The sequence below is a fragment of the Dendrobates tinctorius genome, unplaced genomic scaffold, assembly GCF_039654945.1.
Source record: "Dendrobates tinctorius isolate UK_male_01 unplaced genomic scaffold, ASM3965494v1 ptg000014l, whole genome shotgun sequence".
In the NCBI taxonomy this organism is placed as follows: Eukaryota; Metazoa; Chordata; class Amphibia; order Anura; family Dendrobatidae; genus Dendrobates; species Dendrobates tinctorius.
The window spans coordinates 18560378-18570806 of NW_027361682.1; the positions used below are offsets into that span (position 1 = coordinate 18560378).

The window sequence follows — 10429 nt, forward strand, 5'->3', positions numbered from 1 at the left end:
AGCTTCTTAAATATTTCTTTGCAACAAAAGTTAGAAGGATTAATTATTTGCAATACAAAAAGGCAAACCCTACTGCACTTTACAACACCCATGCACTAAACACAATGTTAATGCTGATATATTACAGTTAATATAGTGGAAGCATCCAATTTCAACCCAAATACCCCTTCCAAAGAATATGCATTCTTATCTAAGGTTGCTAAGAAAACCAGCAATTAATACAACACAGTTTATCAAATTATAAAAATTTGTGAAACGCGTTAAAAAAGATTATGAGGACCACCGTTCCATGTTTTAGTTATTTAAAACAAAGAGAAATTAAATTTTATTGGGGTGCTGTAACAACTTTATCTTGATTGTATTTTGTCTGTGTGGGGCTTCCAGTGCCAAGTAGACATCACAAATCATCTATCTACTGAAGCCTGACTATGCCTACAGTGATGCACTGCTTTGAGTGAAGATCCCAGAAGAGGACTGTAATGTGGTTCTGTTAGTGGTCACCACTAAGTGTGACAGTGATGGACTAACTCCGTTTACCAGATCCCATGGGTTGCCCTGACCTTTACTCTCTAACCCTGTATAGGGATCTGAAGTTACACAGGAGCCTCCGGATTGTGATGAATGGAGTCAGCTGCTTACCGATGATGCAGGCTGACGGGAGTGGTTAGGTTGCCAGAACTAGGAGGGCAGTCTTTACAAAATTAGATGGCAAAAGAATAGTTAAAATAGATGCCACGATAAGACAAAAGGAGTACAAACAAACTAAGCAGGATTTGAAAGCAAGAGACTGAACCGTAGTAAACTTTTAAATGACAGTGGGAGTTTTAATCGAAGACAGTCCCACTCATGGCTCACAGAAATAAGACTTCTAAACAGCCAGAAATTAACGTCATAGCTCCCTGACTGAGCAGCACCAAAAGTCCCAGGACTGCCACATCTCTGCCCCTTGTCACCTGCACCCAGTGAGTGAAGTGGAAATAGAAGGGAAAGGATTTGGCCTGGATGTTAAAAGATCATTGTGCGCTAAAGCAAAGTAAAGGCCAGGCGAAAGAGAGTACCAGACGTAGGCTCCATTTATGTAGGATAGGTAAATAGTAAGGGATTAATTTTTTTACTCTCTTATTACTAAAATCTGGGGTCCTGGTGAGACCCCAAAGCATGATATTGAACATTAGATTTACATCTACTAACTTCACTTCAAGCAACCTGCCAAGTTCCAATTTCATCCAACCACTCACCACTGTTCTTTACCCAAATGTCTGCACCCGATGACAAAAATAAACCTATCATTGTTATCAGCTGTGACTTTGGATACCTCCTGAATCGAAAATATAGCAAAGTTGCATGCATGGACACTAGATGAATGTGAATGGCTGGGCCCTCACTTGATAAAGGCCTTACCACAGCTGCACAGTCTGCGTCTGTGGTCTGTACGTACTGCTGCCATTGGTATACTTTTTATATCATAAGTTTCAAAATAGGAAGTTTCAAAAAGTTTCAAAAAGGAAATGAAAATGCATCTTAAGCTTTCCCCATATGTGACTTTGTACAGAAGAAGAAGTCTCTGAAGATCTAACTGTTAGGTAAGAAAGGAGGACTTATTTACTTTTTTAATTTTTATATATGTACATTTGCATAAAGCTCACAGTCCTAAGTAAAGTCAAGCAACACTCTCTATAATGTTGGTGTTTTCAAGGGTGTAGTTGTAGTTTATGATGGGATAAAAGTCACTCCTTGCCTCTGGAGGCTTAGTAGTCTCTCTTCCATGCAAGAAGAGACAATAGTCCAGTTTCCAAGGGTCCTGATACTAATTTTACACTGATTCCATATTATGTTATCAACAGTTTTGTCCGATTGACGTGTGTCCTGTTGACGTTCTTTTGCCATAATTAGTGATTTTTTAGGGATATCACACCCAACAGTTTTTATGGAAATGTAAGCAAATCCTGAAATCATCATAAGGCTACTTTTACACATGCCGGGTTTTTTGCGGCCCGTTTTTACAGGTCGTTTTTGCGGGCCATATTGCCGTGATTTTTGCGGTCTCCTTCAAAAGCAGGCTGCAAAAAAACCTCTCGGACAAGCTAATGTTGTTTTGGTGGCACCATTGATTTAAATGGAGGCCGTGTCTATGAGCCGTGAAAAATATCGAGCAAGCTTGATATTTTATCACGGCCGTATATACGGCCCTCACGGCCATAAGGGACACGGTGCTCCAATGTATTTTTGCAGGCCGTTTTTATGGCCCCATAGAAATCTATTGGAACTGCAAAAACGGCCCAGCAAGTGTGAAAGAAGCCTAAAAGTGTAAAGTGATCCATTAATGACAGAAGTGTCTCCATTTACAGACATTGATGCAGAAATATTTTAGCGTCTGAAAAATATTTTTAAAATGCAAATGTTGACTCAATTCTCTGTAGAGCTGAGGGAAACAGAACAAAATGCATTGGGCAAGAAACTCCAAAAAGTTCTATAATACGTGCCATAAAAGTGATCTACGAATCAAATTAGATCATAGGAATTTTTTTAAGTATTTTTGAATGGGCATCACAAAATTGTTCTTTAAAGACAACTCTGAAAGACAACCCATTAGACCACATGAACACATTGAGTATTTCGAGAGTTTTCTACCTCAGTATTTGTAAGCCAAAACCAGGAGTGGGTGAGAAATGCAAAAGTGGTGACATGTTTCTATTATACTTTTCCTCTGAGTGCTCCACTCCTGGTTTTGGCTTACAAATACTGGGGTAAAAAAAATAATCAAATACTTAATGTGTGCACGTGGCCTAAGGGTGTATCCATGTTGAGTTTTTTTGCTGATTTTTTTGGAGTTAAAACTCTTCAAAAAACGAGTTCAAAACCCCCCAGTTTTGATTGGATAACTGGAGAGTTTTTGCTCAGCAAAAAAAGTCGGTGTGAACACATTCATTCATTACAATTAGATACCGTAATTAGGTTCAAATGAACACCAACATTTGATCGGCTCAATTTTTTGGTCTACAGAAGGAACAAATAAACCCTTCCCTTTGATCAATTTTATCACATGGAAAGAATTACATATTTCTGACCTCACATAAAAAGTCAGATAATTTCATTTTAACGTCGATCACACCTATGTATAAAAAGTTCATCAATAGAGACACAATACTATGACTCGGACAAGACAAGGAGAGGGTTGGTTTCCAAACCCTATGTCATAGTATTGCTATATCTCTTCATATTAGGTGACCTTAAAAAAGGTAGGAATAAAAATACTGTAAAGTTGAGTGGGGGGATTTTATTAGTTATTTTACTCGCTTATATAGCACCATTTACAGTAATCCATAGTGCTTTACAGACATCTATAATTCTGTCCCAATAGGAGCTCACAATCTAAATTCCCTATTAGTGTATCTTTGGAGTGTGGGAGGAAACTGGAGACTCCAGCGGAAAGCCACTCAAAAACGGGGAGAACAAACAAACTTCTTGTAGATGTTGTCCTTAGTGGTATTTTAATCCAAGACCCCAACAGTGCTAACCACTGGGCTATCATGATGCTCATATTTAATTATTTTTCATTTTTGGAATATAATTTTTTTCCTCTCCTTCTCCAAAAGCCAACCACATCGGCATTCCATAATCATGTTGAAGGAAGGGGCATGGATGCCTTTGATCAGGGAGGGGGGAACTGAGATGGATGACGAATTGTTGCTCCACCGGGATTATGCCAGGTAAATGATGCTGTCAGAGTCTGACAGCGGCATAAAAAAAGTTAACCAGCAGCAATCAGGTAAATATAACACAGCCATTCCCCAATGTCAGTTCCTCAGCCCACTCCATAAGTTATTGACAAGTTGCCAAAAGGCAAATAAACCCTAACTAAAGACCATGAAATGTAACTTTTAGACTGGATTAGGCTCCAATCATCACTTCTGGGTACTTACAGCAAGCGCGCCCACAGCCCACTCCACACACTCAAAACAACTAATCTTCCATGAGATACGGTAATCTCATGCACCTCTCGCACGCATATTACTTTCAGGTATACAGTAGGGAAAAAAAGTACAGTATTTACTCAGCCACCAATTGTGCAAGCTCTCCCACTTAAAAAGATGAGAGAGGCCTGTAATTGACATCATAGGTAAACCACAACTATGAGAGTCAAAATGAGAAAACAAATCCAGAAAATCACCTTGTCTGATTTGGCAAGATTTTATTATACAAAAATTCATCTCAATATTTTGTTATATATCTTTGTTGGCAATAACAGAGGTCAAACATTTTCTGTAAGTCTTCACAAGGTTGGCACACACTGTTGGTGGTATGTTGGCCCATTCCTCCATGCAGAGCTTCTCTAGAGCTGTGATGTTTGGGGCCTGTCACTGGGCAACATGGACTTTCATATCCCTCTGAAGGTTTTCAATGGGGTTGAGATCTGGAGACTGGCTAGGCTACTCCAGGAACTTCATATGCTACTTATGAAGCTACTCCTTCATTGCCCTGCTGGTGTGCTTGAGATCATTATCATGCTGAAAGACCCATCCACGTTTCATCTTCAATGCCCTTGCTGATGGAAGGAGGTTTTGCATTCAAAATCTCACAATACATTGCCCCATTCATTCTTTCATGTGCACGGATCAGTCATCCTGGTCCTTTTGCAGGGAAACAGCCCCAAAACATGATGTTGCCACCCCTATGCTTCACAGTAGGTATGGTGTTCTTTGGATGCAACTCAGCAATCTGTCTCCTCCAAACATGACAAATTTTGTTTCTACCAAACTGTTCTACTTTGGTTTCATCAGACCATATGACATTCTATCAATACTCTTCTGGATAATCCAAATGCTCTCTAGCAAACTTCAGACGGGCCCAGAAATACAGTTGTGGCCAAAAGTATTGACACCCCTGCAATTCTGTCAGATAATACTCAGTTTCTTCCTGAAAATGATTGCAAACCCAAATTCTTTGGTATGATTTTCTTCATTTAATTTGTCTTAAGTGAAAAAACACAAAAAGAATTGTCCTAAAGCCAAATTGGATATAATTCCACACCAAACATAAAAAAGAGGGTGGACAAATGTATTGGCACTGTTCGAAAAATCATGTGATGCTTCTCTAATTTGTGTAATTAACAGCACCTGTAACTTACCTGTGGCACCTAACAGTTGGCAATAACTAAATCACACTTGCAGCCAGTTGATATGGATTAAAGTTGACTCAACCTCTGTCCTGTGCCCTTGTGTGTACCACATTGAGCATGGAGAAAAGAAAGAAGACCAAAGAACTGTCTGAGGACTTGAGAAACCAAATTGTGAGGAAGCATGAGCAATCTCAAGGCTACAAGTCCATCTCCAAAGACCAGAATGTTCCTGTGTCTACCGTGAGCAGTGTCATCAAGAAGTTTAAAGCCCATGGCACTGTGGCTAACCTCCCTAGATGAGGACGGAAAAGAAAAATTGACAAGAGATTTCAACGCAAGATTGTGCGGATGTTGGAGAAAGAACCTCGACTAACATCCAAACAAGTTCAAGCTGTCCTGCGGTCCGAGGGTACAACAGTGTCAACCCGTACTATCCGTCGGTGTCTGAATGAAAAGGGACTGTATGGTAGGAGACCCAGGAAGACCCCACTTCTTTCCCCGAGACATAAAAAAGCCAGGCTGGAGTTTGCCAAAACTTACCTGAAATAGCCTAAAACGTTTTGGAAGAATGTTCTCTGGTCAGATGAGACAAAAGTAGAGCTTTTTGGGCAAAGGCATCAACATAGAGTTTACAGGAGAAAAAAAGAGGCATTCAAAGAAAAGAACACGGTCCCTACAGTCAAACAGGGTGGAGGTTCCCTGATGTTTTGGGGTTGCTTTGCTGCCTCTGGCACTGGACTGCTTGACCATGTGCATGGCATTATGAAGTCTGAAGACTACCAACAAATTTTGCAGCATAATGTAGGGCCCAGTGTGAGAAAGCTGGGTCTCCCTCAGAGGTCATGGGTCTTCCAGCAGGACAATGACCCAAAACACACTTCAAAAAGCACTAGAAAATGGTTTGAGAGAAAGCACTGGAGACTTCTAAGGTGGCCAGCAATGTGTCCAGACCTGAATCCCATAGAACACCTGTGGAGAGATCTAAAAATGGCAGTTTGGAGAAGGCACCCTTCAATTATCAGGGACCTGGAGCAGTTTTCCAAAGAAGAATGGTCTAAAATTCCAGCAGAGCATTGTAAGAAACTCATTGATGGTTACCGGAAGCGGTTGGCCGCAGTTATTTTGGCTAAAGGTTGTGCAACCAAGTGTTAGGCTGAGGGTGCCAATACTTTTGTCTGGCCCATTTTGGGAATTTTGTGTGAAATGATCAATGTTTTGCTTTTTGCTTCATTCTCTTTTGTGTTTTTTCATTTAAGACAAATTAAATGAAGATAATAATACCAAAGAATTTGTGTTTGCAATCATTTTCAGAAAGAAACTGAGTATTATCTGACAGAATTGCAGGGGTGTCAATACTTTTGGCCACAACTGTATACTGGTCTTCCCAGCTTGGTTTGTTTCTGGTGTCCTTCGACAGCTCTTTGGTCTTCACCATAGTGGAGTTTGGAGTGTGACTGTTTGAGGTTGTTAACAGGTGTCTTTTATACTGATAAAAAGTTCAAATAGGTGCCATTACTACAGGTAATGAGTGAAGGACAGAGTTGCCTCCTAAAGAAGTTACAGGTCTGTGAAAGCCAGAAATCTTGCATGTTTTTAGGTGACCAAATACTTCTTTTCCACCATAATTTGCAAAATAAATTTTGCCAAATCAGACAAGGTGATTTTCTGGATTTGTTTTCTCATTTTGACTCTCATAGTTGTGGTCTACTTATGATGTCAATTACAGGCCTTTTTAACTGGGAGAACTTGCACAATTGGTGGCTGACTAAATACTTTTTCCCCACTGTTTGTTAGGATGATTGTACTCCAGTCCCTTTAATATCTGAATCGCTTCCATCACCCTCCTATTTAAATCCATGCCATCTCTTGTTTTTATTAGTGTGATATTTATGCAACGCCAACTTGCGTGCAAACGAATTAAGATACTTACCCAACTAAAGGAATCAAAACAAGGAATAGGAGTAAAGGAGAGGCTCTTCTTCAAAAGGGAGACATGTGCCTCATTCAAGACTTGTGATGACAAGTTAAAGATCTGTTAGTTGGCCACCCTCGTATCTGACTCAGCTGTGACGGGTGGAGATTTCCTAAAAAAGAGGGTGATTGAATAAGGCTGCTTGTGGCCTCTAGAAATGTAGCCGGGGGTGCTACCTTGCTTACACCTGATATTACAGAGGTACTTGCAATAGAGTTGCCAGAGGATGGTAGTACTGTTGTGGATGATCTTCTCCTTGTCTGGAGGGGGGATGTCCAATTAGTGCCACAATTCCTCAATTATTTAAATAATGTGTACAATCTGAATTTTATCCTCAATCATGCTGCAAACCAAGTCATTTTTTGGAAAGACTTTCACTCAGAAGGACACATCATACAAAACTGTCATGGTTTGAACAGGGTTCTTGCCCTGCACTCACAGGGTTAAGTGTTCGTGGCCTCTTTCTGGATCTGGGAGGGGTAATTATACTCACTCTTTACTAGGGTTCTCTGTCAGCTATACTGTTGTTCTGGTGTGTCTGACCCCTGGAGTGCGTGTATTCTGCATTGATTGTTTGCTTCCTGTGTATGACCCGGTCTGTTCCCTCACTCTGTACTCTGTCTCTCGTTTTGGTACTATTGTCTTTTTCTGGTTCTGACCTTCTGGCTATCGTTACTCCGTTACAGTTTGTCCCTATTGTACCGTCTATTGCCCGTTCTGGTTTTCTGATCTATTGCTACGTCCTGACTATCCATTCTGTCTAACCCTTTGGTACTGTATTGCTATCTTGTGCTTTGACCGTGGCTTGATCTGGTTTCTGTCTCTGTCTATGCCCCTGGGTAACATTGTCCTGTAGTTACCTTTCTAGGAATTTCCCTGCAGCTTCTAGCTCTGTGGAGCTTAGGCCACGCCCCAAGCAGTCACGTGCTTCAGGTCCTGATACTCTGAAGCACGCATCGTCACCGCTGCTGCCCTGCTCCACAGGTATCTTTGAGCACTGTTTTTGTACTCAGGACATACGCACTGGCTCAGTGAGCAAGTGCAGTGCGAGGCTCCTGACAAAAACAGGTAGACAGAAAGGGGTTCGAAAAGGTCTAATACTAATCGAGCCTTCAAAGAAATTATTATTATTATTATTATTACTTATTTCTATAGCGCCATTAATTCCATGGTGCTGTACATGAGAAGGGGGTTACATACAAAGTTATAGATATCGTTAACAGTTAATAAATTTACAATGACAGACTGGTGCTGAGGGGAGAGGTCCTTGTCCTTGCAGACTTACATTCTATGGGATAGTGGGGAAGAGACAGAAGGTCGGGGGTGCAGCAGCTCTGGTGGTGATGAGGTGGCAGCTCAGGCGGTGGTGAGATGAAAGAATGGTTATTGCAGGCTGTAAGCGTTCCTGTAGAGATGGGTTTTCAGGTTGAAGGATCCGAGGGTGGTGGATGATCGGACGTGTTGAGGCATGAAATTCCAGAGGATAGGGGATATTTGGGAGAAATCTTGGAGGCAGTTGTGTGAGGAACGAATAAGTTAGTAGTTTGAACTGGATTCGTTCTGAGAATCTGACCATTTGAGAAGCAGGCAGGCATCTCCTTGCCCACACTTTGTAGCACTTTGCTGTCTCACTTTTTTCTTCATCCATGCAAATCCAAAAATAGAGAAATCTGTATGCATATTCACAATGGGGCACAAGGCCGAATTCAGAGATCAAAGATTGATGGGAACATCAAACAGATCAGACTCCTTCGCTTTCATCCAAATTGTAGATATAGTCAAGGTCACCAGGTGGAGGCGACAGTCTGAGAAGAGAGGCAAGCAGAAAGAAATAAGAAAGCACGCACCAACTTACTCCATAACAGAAATAAAAGAATCTCTAATACTAACACTTGCGAATCTAGTGCACCCATCACTCTTTCTACTCCTTTCACTCAATGACGTAAAAAGAATTCTTCTTACATATTTACCTGTACTGAACCAAGATGACATACTGTGACAAATAATGGATAATGGGGTTAGATGAGTAGCCAGAAGGGGCATGTCATTTGGTAACATACTTTCTCCCAGCACATTCACAGCGGCGCATTCTCCTTTCACTTGGCTATCAAGCAAAGGCTTTTTCAAGTGTGCTGGAGATCATTGCAACGTCTGAATATTCACTGATAATAAAAAGAAAACCTTTGTTCTCCCCCGTGGTCAAACATACAATATCAATCCATTTACTAACTACGATTCCAATCATATAGTATACTGCATTGAGTGTTCAACCTGTGACATGAAATACATCGGATGCACAAGAAATCAGAAAAAAAGAATTGCTGTACATACTACCAATATTAAGAGTAACAACCACACCTATTCTGGGGCGACAAAACATTTTTCTTTAATTCAAAAGGGGGATCCATCTAGTTTTTCCTTCTTCGGGGGTTGAGAAAGTTACTAATTCAATTCGAACATATTGAATTCTTCACTTGGTTACTAAGTATCCAAGAGGTATGACCTATAAAAATTACCTACCTTATTGATGAAAATGCTTTTCTTTTTGGACGTTGATTTTCCACCAGTAAATTCATCCATGATTTAGAAAAGGAATTCTTCCTTTGTTTATAATTTCTCCTAGGGTCACTCTTCTTCTTAGTACCCCCTGAGAAACAGATGTTCTACCGGTGGATTGGGAAAAATTAGTCTCATAGATATGAGAAGACCTTGGATTATTGTATTTTGGTCCTCTAGAATAGTTATATGTTGGTGCCCCAGACATTTGTCTGTAGACCTGACCCAGATCCCTTATATATTTCTTATGTTTACTTTCCTTAATTTCCCTTTTCAAATTTTCTAGATGTCTTTGTAAATTGAATTCCAGTTTGGCAAAATCGGGGTGTGTTGAGAATTGACATATCTCATTTACTTCCTTCTCTAACTGTATATTTATTTTTACTAGATTCTGCTTTTCATACTCCAGAACATAATTCATTAAGTGTAAAGAGCAGTCAGTCATTACGACTCTAACAGAATAAGCAGTATACCTATGTTCACAGACATATACCGTACTGACTATGCAGATTTTAAAAGCTTTTTCCTTTAATAGTCTTATTAAAAGTTAAATTTTATAGTCTTTAGTTAGGGTTTAATTGCCTTTTGGCAACTTGTCAATAACTCATTTGATTACCCTATGCTGATAATTTGAACAGCATCATTTGTTAATTAGTAAGCTCACTCCATGCACAGACAGCTGGGTCAATAAAAAGGCGATTGCAATGTCAGCTTTTTAAAAAAATCATTTACCTAATATCTGCATTTTTTTTTTCATTTTGTCATATGCAGTTCTATTTTTT

At 40.1% G+C, this 10429-nt stretch overlaps 1 protein-coding gene across 1 annotated transcript in view; it reads left to right on the top strand.

Annotated features, from left to right (window-relative positions):
• The first annotated feature begins 1541 nt into the window (after positions 1 to 1541).
• The window catches only part of LOC141072512 (uncharacterized), a 63682-nt gene continuing 54794 nt past the window's right edge, over positions 1542 to 10429 (top strand). The window contains exon 1 of the mRNA XM_073559788.1: positions 1542 to 1583. The gene's annotated coding sequence lies outside the window, so the exon portion shown is untranslated. The remainder of the gene's footprint in view (positions 1584 to 10429) is intronic.